The 25,496-nt window shown below is 35.0% G+C and overlaps 1 long non-coding RNA gene and 1 pseudogene across 1 annotated transcript; one reads left to right on the forward strand and one right to left on the reverse strand.

The window, feature by feature from the left end:
* Nucleotides 1-1,273: 1,273 nt before the first annotated feature.
* On the forward strand, nucleotides 1,274-2,356 carry LOC149189617 (uncharacterized). Its single transcript, XR_016256422.1, has 2 exons — nucleotides 1,274-1,531; nucleotides 1,634-2,356. It is a non-coding gene; the product is annotated as an uncharacterized LOC149189617 (long non-coding RNA).
* A 7,047-nt stretch (nucleotides 2,357-9,403) lies between these two features.
* On the reverse strand, nucleotides 9,404-10,932 carry LOC149189618 (phosphatidylinositol 4-kinase gamma 7 pseudogene; annotated as a pseudogene).
* Between the last annotated feature and the right edge of the window lie 14,564 nt (nucleotides 10,933-25,496).

Below are 25,496 nucleotides of genomic sequence, written 5' to 3' on the forward strand. Positions count from 1 at the left end.
ACATTTGATGTAAACCTCATCAGATACTAATTGTGTATCACACCAAGCTTGTTTTTTTTTCCAATGAAATTTTGAATAGATCAATCCAAAGGGATCACATCTTGTCGGCTTAACTAGAAGAGCCTAACCTTGAGGGCGTCGAGGAGTATTGACCCCGTGACCTCTCAATGGTGAGGTACTTAGCAACGAGAACTTGACCAATTGAGTTAACCCTTAAGACTATCATATGAAGTTTGTTTATAATCCAAACATAAACAAAATCTAATAAATGATTAATTCAATAAACTTATGTTACTTTTGGTTGAGACTTTTAATAGCCCGAGAACAATAACCTAATTCTATCTTGTTTCAATAATTGTCCCAACAAAACCTTTTGTATCACTTATATTATTTATGAATTTCTTTGGCTCATGTGACAAAGTTTTATGTAGATATCAGTCTTCCAGATTAATCACATCGTTAGGATTTTGTCGATGTTTCGAACCAACTAATGTGGTTGAAGATGAAACACATTAGTTGATTCGAAACGTCAACCAAATCCTAACGATGTGATTAATCCGAAAGACTAATATTTACATTATAAATCACAAAAGTCTTAGATCTAAAATTTTATGTTTTAAAAAATTCATTAGTAAACTTATGAAATTTTTTGTGCTTATATTTGAATTTTAATTAATTTAATCTTTTTTATAAATTAATACATAAACATCAAATTTTATACATATATATTAAAATAATAATAAATAAATTTTTACTTATATAAAAAGTTTTTATAAAACTCTAGAAAGAAACAAATTGATATTTTGGCCTTGTTGGTTTAATGTGTAAGCTGGGAGAAAAAACTAAAAACTCATAGAATAAAGAAGCCATGGTGAAATACATGACTCCACAGATTTAAGACATGAAATGGAACTCTGAAAAAAGAATACAAAGAAACAAATTGAGACTTCGGCCTTGTTGGTTTAATGTGTATGCTTGAAGATACATTAAGTCACGGTGAAATACATAACTCCAATAAATTTAACAAACATGAAATGGAACTCTGAAAAAGGATACTCAAAATGTCAAGTTAAAGGTGCAATCAACCATCTATTGTTTTGCAATACAAGGCTACAACAAATCTTAAACGAATTAGATATAGTAGTTTGAATAAAGTTTGTGGCCGTCTTTGAATAAGTCATACTTTGTCAATATAATAGTTTGAATAAAGTTTGTGGCTGTCTTTGAATCAGTCATACTTCGTCAATATGTGTTTATATTATTGTGTTAATGAATAAGTGAAACTAAATTTTATGTTGCTGCTTCGAAGGATGCGTGGCACGCTTTCAAACTATCGGCGACATCTGTTTAATGCTTTCAGACAATCCGAGAAATGTGTCAATCTCTGGTTCTGCCCTGCCTCATATTTATAAACGACCCAATTTCCGGTGGAGACTTCTCAGGCGACTGAAGCGGCTAAGGAAATGGGTGAATCCGCCATTACACAGCGCAGCAGGGGATGAAACAAACTGGGTACTTGTTCTTCCAACAGGTAGTTTGATAATTTCATTAAAAAATATGGTATTGTCGGTTTATAAGATGTTAACTATTTGAATTTGAAAATAATTTTGCTCGGATGATGTTAATGAACCAGTCGCGCTCTGTCATGTTTCAAATTTAAATCAGGCGAACCAGTTGTCTGTCATGTTTCGAATTTAAATCAGGCGAACCAGTTGTCTGTCATGTTTCGAATTTAAATGAGGCGAATCATGTTTCAATTGCAACAGCAGTGACAGAGGAGCGGCTCTTTTCAAAGTATATCTGAAATTGGGACGCTCAGTCTTCGGCTTTTCTCTGCAGATTCGCGACTTTTCTCTGCAGATTCGTGCCTGCCGAGGAGTTCTGCCGCGGATAAGTCAAAGTTATCAGGTGCATAAGTTATTCGGCAGGTTTTCTTTTCGGCCGAGAAATTATCCCGATGGATATGTGCATCGCCTTTTCGGCGCATAGGTTATGGAAATATAGATTATCTGTGTATAAGTTATTGAAAAGTACTTATCAGCTAAGAGCTTATTGGAAAACAACTTATTTTTTTTATAATAACCTATCACCTAATAGCTTATCTTTTCATAAGTTATCGAATGATAGCTTATTAGCCATAACTTATCTTTTGATAATGTCTCGGACTTACAGATGATAACCTATCACTTAATAACTTATCACAGAAAGTGAGAACTTATTGACTATAGCTTATTGGCCGATAACTTCTCCGACTTAACAGAAGATAGATTATCAGATTATAATCTATCACTTAATTACTTACACAGATAAGTTATCAGCAGAGAACTGCTCTTACTTATCGGAAAATAAGCTATCAGGTGATAATCTTTTAATAACTTATAACGGATAAGTCCTCAGCGAGAACCTATCTGCTGATAAGCATCGGATGATAATCTATCAGAGTATTAGCTATCAGCAGATAACTTATGAAGTTATAAGCTATCAGCTGATATCCGATCAGTAGATAAACTATCAGAATATAAGATAAGCACTCTGTAGATGATAACGTCACACTATCAGTGTAGAAGGTATCAACATACATGCTATCAGTTATAAGCTATCAATACAGGAATTAAGCTATCAGTCGTGACGCAATTACAGTATAAGCTCTTAATAAATAAGCTATCAGCTAATAAGCTATCAGCAAATAAGCTAGCAGCTAATAAGCTATCAGCAATAAGCTCTCATCTAATGAGCTATCAGCCAAGAAGCTATCAGCTAATAAGCAATCAGGCAATAAGCTATGAGATAATAAGCTATCGCCCATAACCTATCAGCTAATACGCTATGAACACAGAAGCTATCAATGAATAAGATATGAATAGATAACCTATCCGTGGATACGCCATTGAAGAGTACTTCTCTGCTGGAAACGATAAACGCAGGTTCATTCCTTCGGGAAGAATTTCTGGAATCTGTACGCTCTGCCAATCCTGCGAGAGCCATGAGATGTAAACACGGTGTTTGGCGTTTGCTATTTTCAAACCGCTCATGTCTGTTACCATTTCAATGCATTCATCACACAGAGATAGCCGTAACTCAGCAAAATTGGAGGATCGGGCTTAATGAATTCATCACAGGGATTGCCGGAACTCAGCAAAATTGATCAGGGAGCCTGCGAGTCGTCATGCTTCTGCTCAGAGGATTTAGGATCAGCAATTGGGCTGCCATGGCTGCAAGCAGTTCCTGCTCTATTCGAAGGATGAATTTGGAAATAATAAACTGACAGAGGATGACTCCGAGTTCGGACAGAAAATAAGGAATTGGGGGATCCTATGAAGGTGAGACTCAGTGATATTGAATAACATGATAGTTTGATGCAGACTGTGGACAATGACGTTGCTTTAAAAATTTACATAAAAGCAAGGGGCTACCCCACAGGTAGTTGCAGCTTTTGCTGAGAGAAGAAAATTTGACAAAAAATTGACAAAATACTTCTATACTCCAAACAGGTAGGCTTTAACCAACTGTAATGTTTACATTGGCCCAAACAGCCTGAGGTAAAATTGGATGTGTATATTATAACTGGAATTAGAAGACAACTTTGTTTATTCATATTTTAGAGGAAATGGGGTTTTTAAACTAACTTGCTAATCCTTATATTTGTTAGAAAAACATTTGTAATATTTTTCTGGATAGCTTTTATGGTTTCATAATATAGGATACTATGAATCTGTGTAGGTTGGATACACGCCAGATTACTTTTTTCTCCGGACTGTTTTGCGCTCTGATCCACAGGCACTGTCTTTTTTGTGAAAAAATGTCTTCTGACCTTGATTTTGAAGCTATGCTGGATAGGTTTTCGTTTGTTTTCGTTTTTATGTTTATCCACTGTTGCAGGGTGCTGTAAATGGTTCTTTCCCATCACTACAGATTAGATCTACAGGATATCCACTATGAATGTGGATAAACTATTCTTTTTGTAAGCTGAAACTAGTTGGAAGTATTTCCGTGGATGTTTTGTGCATGTGAGAACTGGCTTGGCTTCTATTTTGTTGCCTCAATGTTACTAGAGTATTGGACTTTTAAGAATTTCAAGTGGTCATCTTGTGCAGGCTATTCTGATGTCTCTGATGTCTCTGTTTCACTTGAAATAAGTTTCCAAAATATTTTGAAAAAAAATTTGATAAAGTTATTTTTTGAGAGTGATGTTTTATAAAAAAATTGGGTGCATAGTATGTTGAGTAATTTTCTGGATGAATTTAATATATTCAGATTCTTCACTTTAGTGATCAATTTAATATTCTTCACTTTAGAAGATCAATTTAATATATTGTTGAGTAATTTTCTGGATCAATTTAATATATATAGATTCTTCACTTTAGAAGATCAATTTAATATATTGTTGAACAATTTTCTGGATCACTGGATCAATTTAATATATTTAGATCCTTCACTTTAGAAGATCAATTTAATATATTCAGATTCATAATTTAGATTCATAATTTAGAAGCTTGATCCTTCACTTTAGAAGATCAATTTAATATATTCAGATTCATAATTTAGAAGCTTGATAGTTTAAGTTTGGGTCAACCTCTTTATGTTGGATAGAAAAATAATCTTTCTTTGGTGGAATCTTATCATCAATGCAACATCCTAACCCTAACAATTCCATCTCAACCGCAATGAACTGCAATGAATGATTTAGTGATCAAGTGCAATTGGTAACTGGGTTGGTTTCATGACTATCGGTCTGTGACTTATATGCCCCTTCAACCGATATAAGGTAAATCGGGGATTTGAACGCCCTATGGGTATTTGAACCTATGGGTATTTGAACCTAGAATCAATGCAATGGGATTTGAACCTTGAATGGAGTTGTTATATGGGTATTTGAATCTTGAATGGAGTTGTCATATGGGTATTTGAATCTTGAATGGAGTTGTCATATGAGTATTTGAACCTAGAATCAAAGTCGGGTATTTGAATCTTGAATGGAGTTGTCATATGGGTATTTGAACCTAGAATCAAAGTCATTGCCTTGTGGGTTTTGAATCTAGAATCAAGCTCATTGACATATAGGGATTTGAATCTAGAATCAAGATCATTGCTATATGAGGATTTGAACATCAAATTAATGGGATTGCAATATAAGTAAATCAGGGATTTGAACCTTGAAAGGAGTTGCCATATGGGCATTTGAACCTAGAATCAAGGCAATGGGATTTGAACCTTGAATGGAGTTGTCATATGGCCATTTGAAGGTAGAATTAAAGTCATTGCGTTGTGGGATTTGAATCTAGAATCAAGGTCATTAACATATAGGGTTTTGAATCTAGAATCAAGATCATTGTGGGATTTGAATCTAGAATCAATGTCATTGACATATAGGGTTTTGAATCTAGAATCAAGATCATTGCTATATGGGATTTGAATATCAAATTAATGAGATTGCAATATGATTTTATCAATCTTATTTAGTGATCAACCATAATTGGCTTTAGTTGCTATATGGGATTTGAACATCAAATTAATGAGATTGCAATATGATTTTATCAATCTTATTTAGTGATCAACCATAATTGGCTTTAATTACAATCTATTATTATCCTTCACATTGTTTTCTTTAATGACAATTCATTGTTATCTTTTTATTTAATGGCAATTCATTGTTATCCTTCCATTTAATGGCAATCCATTATTATCCTTCACAATGTTCAATAAAAATAAAATGATTTGTTACAAGTTATTATCTTTTGCATTATTTAATAAAAGTAGAATAATTTGTTATCAATTTTGAGTTTGATGTTAATAAATTGATTAAATGTGATTTTATCAACTTTGTTTATGGCTAACCATAATTGACTTTAATGGAAATCCAATATCATTCATATTGTTCAATAAAATGAAAAATAATTTGTTCTCAAGTTTGTGTTGGGTTAATGTTAGCAAAATATTATGATTGATAGTAAAGAATGTTGTCATTAAATGTAGTTAGTGATTGTTAAGTCTTTGATATTTGTTAGTGTTATTGGTCTTAAGTAAGAGTGTTGAGCATGTTGATAGTTGCAGTTAAGTGTGAATCCTTGGCCAAAGCCAGAAGCAAAGTTTTAAGTGGAGAAATTGCACTTAAGTGTGGAGAGCTAGAAGCAAAGTTTTAAGTGGAGACAATTGCACTTAAGTGTGGAGAGCCAGAAGCAAAGTTTTAAGTGGAGACAATTAAGTATGGAGCCTTGGTCAAAGCAAAAAGAAAAGATCAAAGCATAAGTGTTCTAGTTGTATTTATAGTTTCTATTCATTAGTGTAAGTTGGAGTTACCAATAGAAAAATGAAAAAGATAATGAAAAATATATTTGTTAAAAGAGTATGAGCTTTACAACATTACACACAAAACAATTACACAATGAACCATTTATGAATTGTCTTTGGAATGAAATAATGTTATTATAAAATTTCAACATAAAATTGTATTTTTTTATTAAAAATATATATTATTTTTTCCGTATTTAAATTATTTTTTAAATATGTAAAAATAATAATAATAATAAAACAATATTTTATGTAAATTAATGCTTTATATGGATTATAAACCCCCATATATATATATATATATATATATATATATATATATATATATAACATTTACATTGAAAATTTTGAATAAAACAAATTTATGTATAAATTTTAATGCAAATCTTAAAGGAAAAAATAATATCAAAAAATGAACCAATGGAGAAGTCTAATTCATCCCAAAATATTGTATTATTGTTTTATTTTGTCAGAATGTAAAATCTATTGGAGAAGTCTAATTCATCCCAAAATATTGTATTATTGTTTTATTTTGTCAGAATGTAAAATCTTTGCTATTTGTTGGTGTTATTGGTATTAAGTAAGAGTGTTGAGCATGTTGACAGTTGCAGTTTAAGTGTGAATCCTTGATCAAAGCCAGAAGCACAGTTCAAAGTGTCAACAATTGCACTTACGTATGGAGTTCTAGTCAAAGATAAAAACAAAAGTCAAAGTATAGATGTTTTGGTTATATTTATAGTTTCTATTGATTTAGCATTAGTATAAGTTGAAGTTACCAATAGAAAATTGAAAAAAATCATAAAAAAAATACAGTAAAACAAACATATTAGACAAATATACTTTTTGAAGCAGTATGAGCTTACATCGTCAACCACAAAATAACTACAAAACCACAAAATAAATACAAAACAACTACAGAGTGAACTCTCAATAAATTGATCTTTAGAAATGAAATAATGTTTATCATAAAATTGTATTTTTTATTAAAAAAATTATATTATTTCCTCAATATCTAAATTTGTATTAAAAAAAATTAATATTAAAAAAAACATAAAAAAAAAACTCTTTTTCATGTAAATTGATGCTTTAAATTAATTGATAATAAACTGATTATATATATATAAATTTTTGAATAAAAACAAATTTATCAAAAATCTTAAACCAAAACATAAACATTAAAAAAAAAATAAACCAATGAGAAGTCCAATTCATCCCAAAATATTGTTTTATTTTGCTTCTGTTATAAAAATTGTAATATAAAGAATCTTCTGCATAAATAAATGTGACCCAAGCAAACAGTGTTATGGTCAACTAAAAGACTATAGATAAAAATTGCAGTGATCATCTTACACATATGCACCTCAATTATTACATTTAAGTCAACTGAAATATTATGCATTTCAATTATTACGTTTAAGTCAACTGAAATATTTACAAGGAGTTAGCACCCATATTAATATGCAATGACCATCTTACAAATATGCACCTCAATTATTAAGTTTAAGTCAACTGAAATATTTACAAGCCAGAATATAAATGGCCCATATTAATATGCAATGACCATCTTAGCACTTCAATTATTACATTTAAGTCAACAGAAATATTTACAAGCCAGAATTAAATGGCTCTCAATAACCCATAATTCAGAATCAAATAGCTCTAAAAAAAACCAGATTTCAAAATTAAATGGCTCTCCAGAAGCCAGATTAATATGAAATGACCATTTTAGTGCACTGAAATATTTACCAGCCAAAATTAAAAAGATTTCAAGAAGCCAGATTAATATGCACCTCAATTATCATATTTTGAAAATTTTCAAGTCAACCTAAATATTTACAAGCAGCCAAAATTAAATAGCTCGGATATTAGTAGACATTAGTATGTTTGCAAGTTATTTTGGCCACAAAATTACAAATAGTGTCCATTACAACAAGGTTGCAAGAAACTACTAAACGGTTCCAAAACCTCTCCATCAGAAAAGAAATAAAACTTGGCATGGAATACCAAGCCTCTGTCTTTGATTTAAACTTGTGATTTTCCTTGAAGGAAAAGCATCTGTTAACAGCTTCTGAAGTATCAATAAACAAAGCCCACTCTTGCTCACTCATATCTGAGACTTTGATATGGTATTCAGTCATGGCATTTTGCTTATACCCGCTTTGAACTGCTCCAGTAGCCAAGACTCCTTGTCTACAACAACCCTGGTTTCTCTGAGTAATTAATACATCTCAGTGATGTCTCTTTGAGTGCCTAATAAATCTCACTGCAGACAAAAAGCCTTTATGGTTCGAAGAGCCCTTTCCTGCATTCACCACTGGAACTGGCTCCTGCATTTCATTTCCTCTAGAGGTGAAATCTCTTCCAGCTTTGAAAGCGGACTCCGGCATCATCCTCTAGGAGTTTTTGGGGAAGGCCAGTTTGATGCAAATGAAGATTTGATACCTCCTTGACAATTTCTAAGTGTCCCATATGAAACAGGAGGAATTTGTAGATCATTTCTTTCGGAATTGGTTAAGCAAAGACAAGGAAATAATTGTGGGAGTCCACTGTACTCAGGCACATTTAGAAACTTGTTAAAAAGATTTGCTCCCATGGAAGCCAGCCTCTTGTTAAAACTGCCACACAACTCCTTCACCCAACCACTGATAACAGAGTTCATGTAACTGAAATCCTCATCATCTTCATCCTTGAAAAATGCTCTCTTCCAGCTTTGAAAGTGGACTTCGGCATCATCCTCCAGGAGTTCTTGGGGAAGGTCAGTTTGATGCAAATGAAGGTCTGATACCTCCTTGACAGTTTCTAAGTGTCCCATATGAAACAGGAAGAATTTGTAGATCATTTTTTTCGGAATTGGTTAAGGAAAAACACCGGAAAAATTGTGAGACTCCACTGTACTCAGGTACATTTAGAAACTCGTTAAAACGATTTGCTCCCATGGAAGCCAGTCTGTTGTTGAAACTGCCACACGACTCCTTCACCCAACCACTGATAACAGAGTTCATGTAACTGAAATCCCCATCATCTTCATATCAAATTGAAATTGTTCAGGCAAATGTTCCTCTTCTGAAAAAGGTTCCGAGCGAATATCCTCTCCCGCAGATTTAACGACAGACATTTATTGATCAATTTCCAACTTACACATCACTGGACTAACAGCAGTCAAGTAAATCGCTTGAAGCTCACTGGTTTCCTCCTCTACTCCATGAAACTGACGACTCATCATTGCACCGATTTCTGCAAAACAAAGATCAGCTTCGGCAACCCTTTTTTAAGGAAAATAGTGCACAGCATCAAAACCCTTCAACAAGCCTCTCCCCCCATGGTTAACTCCCGTCACAGTATTTATGCATCCTTGATAGGATCAAACTTATAAATATATTCCAATTCATACTCTGAGAAATAGAAACTCGAGGCCAATGGAGACACTCAAAGTAAGGAACCTCTAGATTTTCTGGGAAGCAAACTATATAGATTTTTTGGGAAGCAAAGACCATGATCTATAGGTGTAATATCAACGGATTCTTCTCCAGTTTGGGGATATCTTCCTACATTTTCAATATTCTTCACAAGAAGATTGCCTGCATGTCTGTCAGTATTAAGTATATCCTAATATCTGGTATTCCAATCCTATGTACAGCGGTCACTGGGAAACTAGATGTTCCATGGTCACTGGCATCACAATCATGTGAGACAAACTGCTGAAACGAAGCAATTTTACTAACAGTCTGTCTCTTAATCCTTTTCTTCCTTGTAGTCACTTTACATAAAAAAATTGAATGTGTTGTTTTGACAAGCACAGTGGGAAGAACATTTGCAAAATGGTTATGCTGCAACTTCTCTGATAACTGTTTCTACAACTCTAACCTATCTCTTTAAACCAGGTTACCCCAGAACTTTGCCGACAAATCCTTTGGATTGTTGGGAGCAAAGGGATCCTCATCTGTTGGTTTTACGATTGCAACACTTCTACCTCCGTAATTTCTGAAATATTCAGCCCCACCCAGCCCACCTCGAACATGTTGGGAGCAAAGGGATCCTCATCTGTTGGTTTTACGATTGCAACACTTCTACCTCCGTAATTTCTGAAATATTCAGCCCCACCCAGCCCACCTCGAACAAGGATTGGATCTACACCACGGTCAACTGCCTTAGTCACGTCTTTGACCAACTTGTTAATTTTTGTGCAGCACCTTCCTTCCAAAATCTCAACAGCCCTACCTCTATCTCTTTGCAGTTGACAATCAACAATGGGAGGGAAACAAGGTGTAGAAGAACAGTGTTGCAGTGAGCCTCTCGTAAGAGGAAGAGGAGCATCATTTCGCACTGTACTCGGATCATTCTTCAACACTGTGCCTCCAAATGTGAGTGAACTTTCTTCAGTGGGTACATTCAAGTCCATCTGCATCTGCTTTTAAAGTGCATGCATTGTCTTCTCTGTCCAGTGCAATGCTCAATGCACCGCCTGCATCTGTTTGAACGAATACACGCCTCCCCCGTCTGCTTTCGGTCCATGTTCTTGAATCCATGATATTGACTGTTAAGGCACCCATCTAGAACAGCAACAGCCATTTGTGTTTGTACCGGACCATCCTTGTTGGAAGGCATAAATTATAATCTGCTTTCTTCGGAAAGCCAAAGCTCTCCTCAGCAAGTGGAGATCAGCAAATTCCAGCTTTGAGCATACAACTGAACAGGAAATTATCCAACGAACAACTATGAAAATCAATCAAACTTGATTCCATAGCCTCTCAAAATTGGTGACAATGGCTCCACAAATACATCCTAAACATGAATTTCCTGGAGAATTTTGAAGGGAGTATCCGAAGCCCTAGTCTCACATCGGAAATGTCAGCGGACTAACATCCAAAGCATCCTCTGCCTGGAAACAGAGAAAACAATCACCTTTTGGCTTAAAAATGAAAAATAAGAAAGTAAAACATATTTAAATATGATTTCTTTCTAATCAAATTCGATTGAATAACCCAAATGAGCAAAATATTGTCAATTCTATTTCCCATAATTGATCTGATCGTAGCTTTTCTAAACATAAAATATTGTAAATAAACCCAATCTGAAATGGTTTTCAGAACCAGAATTTTTCTAAATTTCCAATAACGGGAATGGACCAATATATATAAAAATTTAAGTGAATGAAAACCGGATGAGTTGTTCAAATAATTTTAAACAAAAGATCTACATTCTTTCTTCCCCTCCCCTCTTGTGGGCAATTTAGAAGAAACAGCAAAGCATTTTCACGGAGATTTACTACCACCGGCTATTGGCAAGCAAAAGTCGGCTCTTTGAATGTGAAAACATAAATACATGCCTATTTGAGGAGCTCCAAATGATGAGATAAGCTAGTGCAATTTTGTCAAACAGAATGAAGAAGCCTCTGTATGCAAATTGATAAAAGCATAAAAGCTTCTGTGCAAGGTATTTAACACTGCTAGTAATTGCCAAGAAGGTATTTAACACTGCTAGTAATTGCCAAGTGAAAATGAGACTAATGTTTACCATACTAGAGCCTAGAATTAACATATAGATGCAAAATAATAATAGCATAAAAGCTTCTGCGCAAGGTATTTAACATTGCTAGTAATTGCTTAGTAATACCACAAGCTCAAATAACCATATTTCATATTTTAAAGAGCAAAAAAATGAATAGCTGCTTTTATAATAAATCTCAGCCTTTTTACATGTAATTATTATTAAAAATATTCCAAAATATCCCATTAATGTTATATCTCTACCATTTCCTAGCATGCCCTGTTACAAAATAGACATGTAAATTTGAAAATGGTATGCATGTGGATATTTTATACAATCCCCTTTAATACTGAAACAGCATTAAATAATCTCTAAAGCGTATGTTAGATTTGCTCATACATAGATCGTTGACTGATGCACAAAATTGGCATTTGCCACAGCCAGGTATGCTAGAAATCTCTGGTATTGGGTTTTTCATAAACCTTGTTATCACTTAGAACTATAAAAATTTGCATGTAATCCTTTGTTCTAAGTTCAATGTCAAAAGTTGGTGTCAAATTGTTTTTGTTTTATGTTTCTTACTTAGGGTTGGAGCTTTAAAGGTGTTTGATTTAAATTATACTCTAATCCTATTGGTCGTCCTCCACCATCATGGTTTCATAAGCCATGTCTTGTCATATCCTAGTCACCGGCTCTTTCCGTGATTTCGCAGCGCAGTCTCTTATTGGTCAGTTTCGCAGCGTAATCATTGTTCAGCCATTCCGCAGCGCGTCATCATTAAGCCGTTTCGCAGCGCGTTATGAGAATTCAAAACTAACCGCGCTGCGAAATCGTAGATTCGTGCGTTTGGCAGCAAATTTTTCCCAAAGTGTCAAGTCTGTTGATGAGTCATCAATTCCGTCCTCTCATGTCAGTCATTAACCACAATTCCATCAGTAGATTTGTAGACATGCACAGAAATATCATTCAAATGGATTTTACCGTGCATGGATCTTTATGATGATCGTAAACGATGCATAAGTGACCAGCTTGTGTGATGATGTATTTGAGTTTTCAAGCGAGCCTGATTACAAGCGAGGCCGAGTCAAAGAGAATTGAATCACCATTTTAACTGAATTTGTTGGTCATTGTCTGTGCGAAGATTTCAAAAGCAAAACGGAGAGGAAAGAACATAGATCTGGAAGATGTCAGAGAACAGAACCTGAAGGTTTAGACCTCGCATTAAGAGATGAAGGTGTAAAGAAAGCATTCAAAGATGCTGGGTGTTGGAATTTCTGTAAGAAGCTGCAAGGTGGCCATGCTCAGGTAACAAAAGATTTTGCTTTAAACTTCAGCGGTTTAAATTCTAAAATAGCTATGTTGGAAGTTCAAGTGTCTCCGGAGGCAATAGCTGCTGTAACTGAGATCCCAAGAGGGGGGCAAGAATGGTTTAAGAATTTTAAGTTCGATATGAATCCATGCAAAGAGTTTTTAAAAGAGGCATATGTGAATGAAAACCTAACAAAAGCAATGCCTAGAAACTATGTCAAGGAGCATTATGCCCTTCTTCTCACCTGTATTCAGAAGTACTTGACCTGTGAGGGAAGATACAATAAGGTCTACTCTTATCACTTCAAGTTGCTGTTACATTTTACTGGTAAAGCATCCATAGACATTCCCTTTTACTTGTTTCGCAGTCTGAGCAAAATGTGTGACAAAGTGCAATTAAGAAAGGAAGATTGTGAAACATCTTTGTTTCACCATGGTTTGGTTAAATTGTTAGTTTTGGATGGTCTCCAGAAAATAGGTAGAGACTGGAACTCGTTCATTTTCATGGCTGGTTTCCAAAGTAAAACAGGTCTTACTCCACAGCCAGTTAGAGAAAAAGAACAATCAGTCGAAGAACTCACGCTAGCTGAGCTTCAAAAGGAGGCAAAAGATAAAAAGAAAGCCAAGTCACAGTTAAGAAAATCAGTGAAGCCACTGATCATTAAAGAACAACCTCAGCCATCAGCAAAAGAAGAAGCTCATCATAAGAAGACTGTACCTGGACCAAGTGGATCTGAAACAGTGTCAAGGGTAAGGACAAGGAGCCAAATAAGCAAAGAAAAAGGCAAAGCATTAGCTGTTGAAGAAAGCCCGGTATCTAAGGCAAGCCTGAGTGATTTGTTGGAGGCCATTTAGTTTGAGCAAATTGAACCGGTGCACATTGAACCAGTGCACATTGATTTGACACAGTCATCACCAGAAAACACCAAGAAGTCTAGAGCTTCAAAAAGACTGAGGTTTGATGAACCAGGTGATGAATTCATCTTCAAACCAAAAAGACCTATTACAAGAAAGCAAGTAAGGGAAGCTGAGGAATTGTCCAGAACAGAGGAGGCAGAGAAAATCAAGCAAAAAGACACAAATAGAACAGTCATCATATCCCAAGGAGGTAATATTATAGCTATAAAGAATCAGCTAGAAGCAACTAAACATGAAATTGTTAAGGTGAAGAATGCCACTAGGGAGTCTGCAGTCAGGTATGCAAATTATCGTAAAGTTGTATTGAAAGGAAGTGAAAACCTAGTAAACCAGGTGGATTCAGTAGCTGATGTTTACACATGGACAGTACCTGCCATTAAAGAGGCTAAACTCCTCAGAAAGATAAATATGCATCTTAGAGCTGAAAATAAAATCATGAGGAAGAAAGTTGCAGACTTAAAGGCACAGCTAGGTCAGTGGAAGAAGGTTGAAGACTTAAAGGCCCAGCTAGACCAATTAGCTGATAAATGAAGTTGTTGTTCAAAGAAAAGTTTTGTTCCAAATTTTGTTAAATTTTGCTTAGTTTTCTTGTTTTGAGGACATGTAGATCCCTGCCATATGTAAAGGTGTTTTAACAATTAAAGGTCTAAGCAGTAAATACCTCAGGGCAAATACAAGCTGTTTTAACAAATTCAGCAGTTTCGTAGCGCGCTACGAAACTGCTGTAGGTGGTGTTTTTAAAGCAAACAAACAGTTTGGTAATATGTGCGGGATTTTTTCCAAAAGGGAACACCTAAAGGATATGTAAAGATCAAATGAAGACATCCCAGCCATTCTGATCAAGACAGGTGTGCCTTCAAAAAGGTGAAATGTTTAACTCAGGTTTAAAAATTTTCGGTTATAAAGCCACTTTATTACCGGTCATAGGGTATTGAATGGATTGCATACATGGAATTTTGGCTTGCACACTTGGCTATTGATGGAGCATCCGACTCATCAGGAAGCATGGTGGTGTTCTATATTTTTGGGGTATTAAAGGGACTAAAAAGACATGCTGCTGCATATTCGAAGTGATGGGGGACCAGAACCGGAAAGCAAGGGATATTCCCTAACATCGCTGAGCAGTTAAAGCCTTCAGTATCCAAAGCCAAAATGGAGCATTAACTGCTCATCTCAGCCATCTCAGCCAAACGAAAAGGAAACCAGGTGTCAAAGCTGCAAGGAGGAATCCTTCTACGAAGGAGATAGAGTTAGAGTCATAATCAGATTAGAACTCTTTAGAATTTCAATTATCAGTTATTGTATTTAATACTTTGTTACAAAGCAGATAGGTGTCATTAGTGGCAGTCATCGAGCTCCCCTCATGCTGGAGGAGGAAGCTCAAAGTAGTTAGAATTATGTTTCTATATATAGCTGAATCATCTATGTAATGAGGGTTGGATATTTGAGAAAACAGAGTATTGTTTTGGCTTGTGTAAAAACTCAGTTTCAGTAATACAATTTGCTGCTTTTCTTCTCAGGATTCATACAGTGTTTCAATGCTCAAGATATGTGGTTTTGCTTTATCCTTAATGTTTTTACAGTTGTATAAATACACAATCACTAAGAATTCACTTATGCTGCTCTGATTTCCTGTGTGTATTTGTAAGCTGAGGTTTTCTATGAGATGTGTTTTGAGTATTTAAACATCACATGCCCTGACTTCTATGTATGAGTAGTGTTATAGTTTACTGAAGTATGATTAACTCCATAAGCCCAATGGAAGTCTTTGTAATGTCTGTCCAGCCAGCATGTTTGTTAAATTCACCTTACAAGAGTTAGCCATCTTATCAATAGTCAAAATCAATAACCTTTTGAGAGAGCCCTCTCAGGCTAAGGAGGCTAAGCCTTAGTCAAAAGATTGGTCTGAAACAGTTACACAGAGTCTACCTGATCAGCAGCCCTTCAGTGCTTGATTTTGTGATAACATTTTGGTGCGTCTGCCGGGAGCCTGAAGATTACTCATTCCCGAAATTATAAGACTGAACTTCTGAAGGTAGCAGGAGCTCAAAAAGGTTTTCGAGGCTGCATTCTACCTTGGTGACTCCATTAATTCTTAAAGTTTAAAAGGTGGCTTCGAGAGGAAGATATACAAGGAGTAATCCTGACCCAAACCCACCTAGTCCTGTGGATAATCCCAATATCATCTCAAGGAGTAGACAAAGATTTTCTGATATACCAGGTACTTCAAACATTTCAAAGTCTTTGTTTCCTGAGTTTTCTAGAAGTCCTGAAGATAAAATTGTTGATGATAAAATTCAAGAGGTATTGTTGAGGTCTGAAAACGAAGAAGAACTTATTGGAATCATTTTGGATTTACAAAAGAAAGGCATCGATACTTCATCTTTAGTGTCACAAAAAGATAAAGAAGAGTTTTGGGAAATTGTTACTTCTGAATTGTTATTAGAGGAGGAGGACTTGAAACAGCTCAAGGAGCTTGACCCTTTTGAAGTTTTGCTTAAATCTAAAACTGGTCTACCTCTCCCAAATTGGAGTTCTTTTGTCAGTGGTTTACAAAGTCCAAATAGCCCTTTCCGTACTCATACTTTATCTTCTGCCTCTGCTAGTCCAAATAGTCCTCAGACAACATCTCATACTAGTTCTGGTCCCACTAGTCATACAGTACCTGTTATCCCTGCTCCTCCTTTCATTATGGCTGTACCTGCTAGGTATGCTCCTCTAGCTCTCCCTGCTGTTTTGCATGATCTCCCTAGTAAATATGCTGCTAGAATTCCAACATGGGGAGGAGATGAAGACATTACAGCTGAGGAACATGTGGATAGGTTCAATGATTTTGTTGATAGGGAAGAAGTGGATGATGAAGATGTAAAATTAAGACTGTTTGCTCAAACTTTCATTGGGGAAGTCCGAAAATGGTTTAAAGCCCTTGGAGCTGGTAGCATTCATAGTTGGGCTGAGTTTGAAGATAGCTTTCTGAGGAAATGGGGAAATAGAACCAATCCTGTTCAAGCCCTCACTGAATATAATAGTCTAAGAAGAGCTCCAGATGAAACTGTCCAAAACTTTTCTAAGAGGTTTAATAAAGTATATAATTCTATTCCAGCACATTTGAAACCTCCTGGAGCTTTGGCACAGTTAAGATATGCTGAGTCATTTGATTCAGATTTCTCTCTTTTACTCAGAGAAAGAGAGTCTGCTACTCTTGCTGACATGCAAAATGATGCAGTTAAGGTAGATGTGAATATGCTTGCTGCTAAGAAATCAAAGATGGCAAAGACTAAGATAAAGGAAGAGGAGAAGCCTTCTACTTCTGCTCAAGAAGACAAGTTTGAAACCATGATGAAAACCATGGAGAAATTGATGGACCAATTAGCACTTGGGAATACTGCTGCTCCCCAAGCACAGCAAGAGCCTCGGTTTAGGAACCCTCAATTTAGAAGGCCTCAGAATCAGCAAAGGCCAAGAGACAATAGAAATCAGCAGGCAGATCCTCCAGTGAGACCTCCTTTCCAACAAAACTTGGTGGATGAAGAAGAAGAACCTGAAGTACCTGAGGAATCTATTCATTGCTTTGGTGAGGAAGACTCAGAAATTTTCTTAACAAAAGAGGAACATGATGAGTCCAGCATGGTAAAAGCAGAAGAGGAGCCTTCAGATTTCTTAAAAGGTTATCAGCATGCCATATTTGAAATTCAGAAGCAGTACAATCTTAGAAACCGAGATGTCCCTATTACAGCAAATAAAGCACAGCCCAAGAAGAATATCTCAAAGGCAATTGAAGATAAAAAGGAAAAGTCAAAGCCGGTTGATGGTAAAGGTGATTCCCCTCTTGATAGAAAGGATATTCAAAACCCTGCTCCTCCTAAAGAACTTGAAAAGTCTACTTCTGTTTTTAACATTGAAAATGAGATTGCAAAAATTAAAATATCAGTCCCTTTCAATGAAATTCTCAAGGTAGACAAATATAGAAGCAAGATTGTTGAAATGCTTAATTCTCCACCAGGAGGGGCTGATATTCTAAATGTGCAAGAGGATAATCCTATTATCTGTTTAGGTCCAAGACTTGAGGATGAACAAAATGATGAGTTTCCCCCTTTTTATATAAGCATTAATATCCATGACATGACTCTACATAATGCTATGCTGGATTCAGGGGCATCACATAATCTCATGCCTAAGGTAATCATGGAAAGACTGGGATTAGAAGTAACTAGACCATACAAGGACTTATTTTCATTTGATTCAAAGAGAGTTCATTGCATTGGATTAATAAAAGATGTTGTTGTGGCACTCACACAAATCCCAGCAAAAACAACTGTCATGGACATTGTTGTTGCAGACATTCCACCTAAGTTTGGGATACTTCTTTCAAGGTCATGGGCAGCAAAAATCAAGGGTACCATGCAAATGGATTTAACATATGCCACCATCCCAGTGTTTGGTGAACAAAGGAGGTTGTATCGTGAAACAAGGATGGCATATATGGTAAGCAGCAAAGACAAGCCTCAAAATTTTCCTATTTACTCATGTGATACAGGTCTTGGATCAGCTATCCTTTTCAATGAATCAGTTGGTAAAGAGTCACAAGATGAACATGCAGAAAATCAGTGTCAAGAGGTACAGCAAAGAGATGAAAGAGACATCACTGGTTGCTGGTCCCTATACTTTGATGGAGCAGCAGGAAAAGAAGGGGCAGGAGCTGGAATTTGGATCACTAGTCCAACTGAAGAAAGTAAGTTTCTGTCATACAAACTAAACTTTGATTGTACCAATAACATGGCTGAGTATGAATCTCTGGTGTTAGGCCTGGAAACCTTGATAGAATTGAAGGCAAACAACATTGCTGTTTGTGGAGATTCCGAATTGATTATTAAACAAGTACAAGGTGCATATCAAACAAGGGATGCAAGGATGAGAGCCTACAGAAATTTAGTGTTGGAGTTGTTGGAAAAATTTCAATCCTATTCCTTCAGTATAAAAACCAGAGATCAAAATTCTATTGCAGATTCTCTTGCTGTTGCAGCCAGTCTTTTTATTGTTCCCAAACATTCTTCTGATAGCTATGAAGTGAAGGTTCGCCATAGACCAGTCATCCCAGATAATATCATCAACTGGCAAGTCTTTGAAGATGATCAGCAGGTAAGAAATTTTCTTGAGTTGAAAGAAGAGTTTGAGCATAATCAAATAGATCAGCAGAATATGTTAACAGAGACAAGGGAAAAGTCTGAAGTGTTGCAGCTACAAAACAACCTAATTCCTAAAGGCCTTATTCCACTTGAAAAATTATTTGATCAAAATGATGTGTTTAAAGCACCAAGATTGCAAGCCAATGAAGAGGAAATAGAAAGCTGTAATTTAGGTGACTCAGTTGTGCCCAAATTAGTCAAAATTTCAAAGTTCCTATCAGCTGATATGAAGGTCAAATATGTTGAAATGATGAAGAAATTTATTGATGTTTTCGCATGGAGCTATGCTGATTTGAAACAGTATGATTCTTCAATCATACAACATACCATCCCAATTAAGCAAAATGAGAAGCCTTTTAAGCAGAAATTAAGGAGGATTAATCCTCTTTTGATGCCACTAATTGAAAAAGAAGTGAAAAAGCTTTTTGATGCCAAGATTATTGTTCCAATCAGATTCTCAAATTGGCTTGCTAACTTGGTACCAGTCAGGAAAAAGAATGGGGAGATTAGAATTTGTATAGACTTCAGGAACTTAAACAAGGCTTCACTGAAAGATAATTACCCTCTTCCCAAAATGGATTTCATTTTGCAAAATATTGTTGGTTCACAAAGAATGTCTATGCTTGATGGCTTCTCAGGGTATAATCAGATCCTTGTTCATCCAGATGATCAGGAGAAGACAACTTTCACTACACCATGGGGCACATTTATGTATGCAAAAATGCCCTTTGGCCTCATGAATGCAGGAGCAACTTTCCAGAGGGCTATGGACATTGCTTTTGCTGAAGAAAAGGATAGATCAGTGGTGGTATATCTTGATGATATCACAGTCTTTTCAAAGAAGGAAGAAGACCACTTAAAGCACCTTGAAAGGATCCTACTAAAGTGTAGGAGGTTTGGTATTTCTTTAAACCCAACCAAAAGTATCTTTGCTTTAACTTCTGGAAAATTGCTTGGACATATTATCTCTGAAGAGGGAATTAGGATTGATCCTAATAGAGTTAGTGCAATTCAAAGGTTAGATTTACCAAGGAGTAAGAAAGAGATTCAATCCTTTCTTGGAAAGGTTAATTTTGTTAGAAGATTTATCCCTAACTTTGCTGAAGTGGTCAAAAATATAACAAAAATGTTAAGGAAAGGAGCAGATTTTAAATGGACAGCTGAAGCAAAGAAGTCATTTGAAGAGATCAAAAAGGCGCTCACTCAAGCACCAGTCCTCATCAGCCCGGATTTTACCAAGGAGTTTCTGATCTTCACATTTGCTTCTGAAGATACAATTGCTGGAGTTTTACTGCAAAAAGGAAGTCAAGGTATTGAACAGCCCATTTCTTTCTTTAGCAAGACATTGGCTAATGCTGAATTGAAATATAATATCTTAGAAAAGCAAGCATATGCATTGGTGAAAGCAATTAAGGATTTCAGAATTTATGTGTTGCACTCTCATATTGTTGCATACGTGCCAAGCGCTGTTATAAAATATATTCTTACACAAGCTGACCCAGATGGAAAAAGAGGAAAATGGATAGCAAAGCTGTTGGAGCAACCTTACAAGCTTACCCAGATAAAACCCCAGAAGTGCAGGCCCCGTAAGGATGAGGTAGAAATCTTCGGGAGGCTTTTCCCTCAACGTGGTGAAGAGCTCTTGCCAAACCTACGGAGCATAATTCCAAATATTAGCACACAAAAGAAAACTGAAATCAATTCCTTAGCTGACATTAACAACAACGTTATTTAGAAAATAGGGTAACCTCACCTGGGTAATTTCCCAAGAACTCACCTGGATAATTTCCTAAGAACTCCCTAACTTGAGTGCGGAACCCTCAAGCAGCTCATGAAATGATCCAACCTCAACAAGAGACATGCTCGCAGCGTAAGCACCTCCGCGATGGATTGGAAGCAGAGCCAGCACAATGAGGAATGGGTAGAATGAGCTGCGTAGCTAGACCCTGTAGAGGGTAAAACACTTAGAATATCCCAGATCCATCAAATCAGTGACCAAAAACCTCCACTATAGATGAGACAGATGATCCCAAGGTTCACTGACAGCACCACTGCATGCATTGACACTGCTGGTCCGGAGAAGTGTATGACAGCAGTAGATCAAACCATTTACATATTATTAATGAATGAAACTCGGGTCTTGTGTATTATGTGATTCACAACCGGCGTTGAAGTTAAGAGCTAAAGGTTTTGTTGCATAATTACAATGGTTAGTTGTAACACAGTAAATAAACCAAAATGTATGTGTATTGTTGTGAATAATTAGAGGGTGAACTTTTATATTTAATTACCATAAAAGATTTACCTCAGGTGTATTGTATTATTCCTTGTATATAGGGGTGTGACATAGGCATAAAGAAATGGCAAAGATGAAATAGAAGTAGGCGTAATCATTATTAGTCCTTGCATTTTAGAACTGGATTATTTTATTGCAAGCTGACTGTTTCCATTACAAGTTTGATGAAATCTTGTCAAAAGTTTCAACTGTCATTAATTGGGACATACAAACACTTGGGACATACAAACACTAGCAGACTCAAGCCAATGATTTCAAAGACAAATAGGGTTTTTTTAGTTACATTGCATTCATTTTTAATCGAAATGCTTGTTTTCATAAATTTCTGGGATGCATGCATTACTATCTATAATTTTTAAGGTGCAGGAAGGGGAAATTAATTGTTTCTCTATATTTTCATTAAAATAATTAATGATTGTTTTTAATAATGTATTAATGGTGATATAAAGTAAACTCCATACTGGAATAACATCCTAGAGAAGATCATACAGAACTAGAGAAGACCCCTTTGTGTAAGTCTAATAAAATTACTCAAATTATCAATTTTTTTTGGAAGCATGCAATTAGAACGAATGAATTCCATTTCAAACTCTGAGAGAAGGAGAAGTTCATAATAACAAAGTACATAAAACAAAAAATGATAATATCCACAGTTAAATATTGGTTCAGACAACCGATGGAATGAAATTCATGGACTTTACAAACGAACATATGCAATGGAATTCATGGAATTTACAAACGAACATATGCCGCAAAATAAAATGAGATGAGACAAATATGGTTTTTTAGGTTACATTGCATTCATTTTTAATCGAAATGCTTGTTTTCATAAATTTTTGGGATGCATGCATTACTTTCTATAATTTTTTAGGTGCAGGAAGGGGAAATTAATTGTTTCACTATATTTTCATTAAGATAATTAGTGATAGTTTTTAATAATGTATTAACAGTGATATAAAGTAAACTCCATACTGGAATAACATCCTAGAGAAGATCCTACAGAACTAGAGAAGACCCCTTTGTGTAAGTCTAATCAAATTACTCAAATTATCAATTTTTTTTGGAAGCATGCAATTAGAACGAATGAATTCCATTTCAAACTCTGAGAGAAGGAGAAGTTCATAATAACAATGTACATAAAACAAAAAATGATAATATGCACAGTTAAATATTGGCTCAGACAACCGATGGAATGCAATTCATGGAATTTACAAACGAAGATATGCAATGGAATTCATGGAATTTACAAACGAACATATGCTGCAAAATAAAATGAGATGAGATAATAATATTTACATTGCTATGCATTTAAACTTAAATTTCCACCCCCGACCTACCAAGTAATGTCAATTTTCCATGTTTTAGCCTTTTCATCTCATGGCTTAAATTGGATTAAGCTTTAAAATGTTACTTTAATTAATATTTTTCAATATAAATTTCTCATTTATTTAAAAAATTAAATATTTGCATTCTTCAATTTATGCTTTACGGCGTTTCCTTTGCAACATCTGGTTCAAATGCTAGTTCTACTTTTTAATCCAAGGAAAATGTTTTTTTAGTATGAAGGACATGTGCAATTTCTTTTTTACTCAATATGGTGTTGACATGTTGTATTTCTAATAATATTAATATTATAAGTGCTTATGAAGGTGATGTGTGTTCATTCCAAATTCAACATGTTGTTGACATGTGGTATTTAAAAAAATATTAATAACAAAAAGTATTTCAATGATATTCATAAATAAAATATTTCAATGTTAGCCCCAAAGATGAGCTTAATTGGTCCTCATCATTAAAACATCATTGGTATTGAGACATCATGAATTCAATTTTTGGGTATCAAGCTTATTTGAGTGAACAAAATCACTTGTCCATAAACCACATTTTAAAAAACATATATATAAATATAATCATTCATATTTTTTTAAATTAAAAAATAAATTCAATTAATACACATCTCTAACATGAATGTTTATAAACACAATACAAATATAATATCTTTTAAATTAATAAATAATAATAAAAATTTAAGACACAATACAAATATAATATTTTTTAATTTAATAAATAATAATAATAACTTATAGATTTAATAGAAAATATAAAAGTATATAATTTTTTAGAGTAATATATAAGTGAGATTTTTTGAAAAATTTTCCAATTTATTTTTCGACCTAATTTATATAGAATCCTACAGAGATTCACTAAAATCACAAGTGCGATAGGTGGACTCTTCACAATCGAAGTGCCATGGGGGTTTTTGAAGGTGTTGAATCCATATATGTAATCAATAAAACTAGTTTAAATAACACAAATCAAGATTTGGCCACAATTTTTTTTGTGAGAGATTCTAAAAAACTCACTTAAATAATACCCTTATAATTTTTTTATCTAAATATTAAACTCATAAATTGTTGCTTATACAAATCGAGAATATATAATTTAAAGTGGATTTCTTTTTCAAAAATTCACGTGGATCAACAACATCTTTATTCGAAGAAAGTTATTCATGTGAAATAATGGCCCTGATGAGATAGCTCCTCTGGCGTTGGCAATCAGGTCCCTTCGACCCCGCCCCACTCTCCTCCTCCTCCCGTCACCCGAGGGCCCCAACATTCACTACCTACCCGAAGCTCCTACTCCTCTAGCACCCTCCTCCCTTGCCCACACCCTCCCTGTCCCATCATCTTGTCCTCCCCTACATTCACTACATCTCCGAATTTCAATTTTCAAATGGAGCACGCCCATAAACACCCTCGATGGCCTAAAAAATGAAAATTATTTCATAATTTAGAATTTTCCCCGTGCAATTTGGATGGCTCCACTGCAATTTGGATGACTCCCCTGCTTTTCTGACATCTCCCCTGCAATTCGGATAGCTTGCTGATAAATTTTAAGTAAAAAATGTTAGAAGCAATGCTCCTTTCCATTATTTAATCAAGAGACGCACCCTCTCCATTATTTTGGGTCTCTGGAATAACAACCTCGTTGAAAGGGTCTATCAATGCACATATCAATAAAACCAAAGGAGTTTACAGTGATAGAGAAGCATTTATGAAGTTATTGATGATTTGTAGGAAAAAATTTAGGGCTAATATTCGCAAGTGGGCTAAATTTCCATTCTTTTACCAAAAAATATTCGCTATTTTTCATTTTTTCTAAAAGTTATTCACCCAAATTTTATAGTATAAAATTATTTTACCTTAAAAATTGCCAAAATTTTATATAGAAATTTTATATAATTATTATAAATTTGAATACTTTTACAAAAACATTGCCAAACATTTTACAAATCACATATTATGTACTAGTGAGATTCGCAAAGGTTTCTAAACTTTAAAATAAATTTCCATCCTTAAAATTTTCCTTGGTTTGCACTTATTTTCTTAATGACAATGTATAATTATTTACTATTGTTGTAGAAGGGTTTGCAATAACGGAGGTTTGGATCTACATTATTTTTCAGAAGTTGTGGTGCACAAAGGCTAGTGTGCTTAGATAGAGTGATAGTGTGATTTAGAGACAATATTTATGGAGTGCACATATGTATATAGCATGTAGTTGAGCATGGTTTGTATGCAATGCGAATCGAAGAATGGCCGAAGAAAGTCTTATTGTAGAGATCATTAATAGAACTATAGATTTCTTGGCCATTCCATTCAACTATATATTATTGTGTTCATGAAACTTAGATCCAGCTACGCATCCAAGGATCTGAAGAGGTACTTATTTTAAAATTCAATTGTGTTTTGTTCCCTAATTTTCACAATGAAGTGATCTTTTTGAGAGCCAAAACCTAGTCCATGCTTTCTTGAGATCCCTAACTGTTAAACACAAATTCGATAAGAGACCTCATCTCTCTACTTCTTGGTTCCCTACCTCACATCCTAATTCCACATGATTTTCTCCACATGGTTTGCAGTCCCCACTTACTCATGTTCTTGGTTCACCCTCTTGCCAACACTTAGTACATTGGCACTATTACCATAAGACTCTAAACACATTCTTGTGTA

This window comes from Pinus tabuliformis, chromosome 3_1, assembly GCF_031772625.1.
Source record: "Pinus tabuliformis cultivar Carrire ecotype Pingquan chromosome 3_1, CPIR1, whole genome shotgun sequence".
Classification (NCBI taxonomy): Eukaryota; Viridiplantae; Streptophyta; class Pinopsida; order Pinales; family Pinaceae; genus Pinus; species Pinus tabuliformis.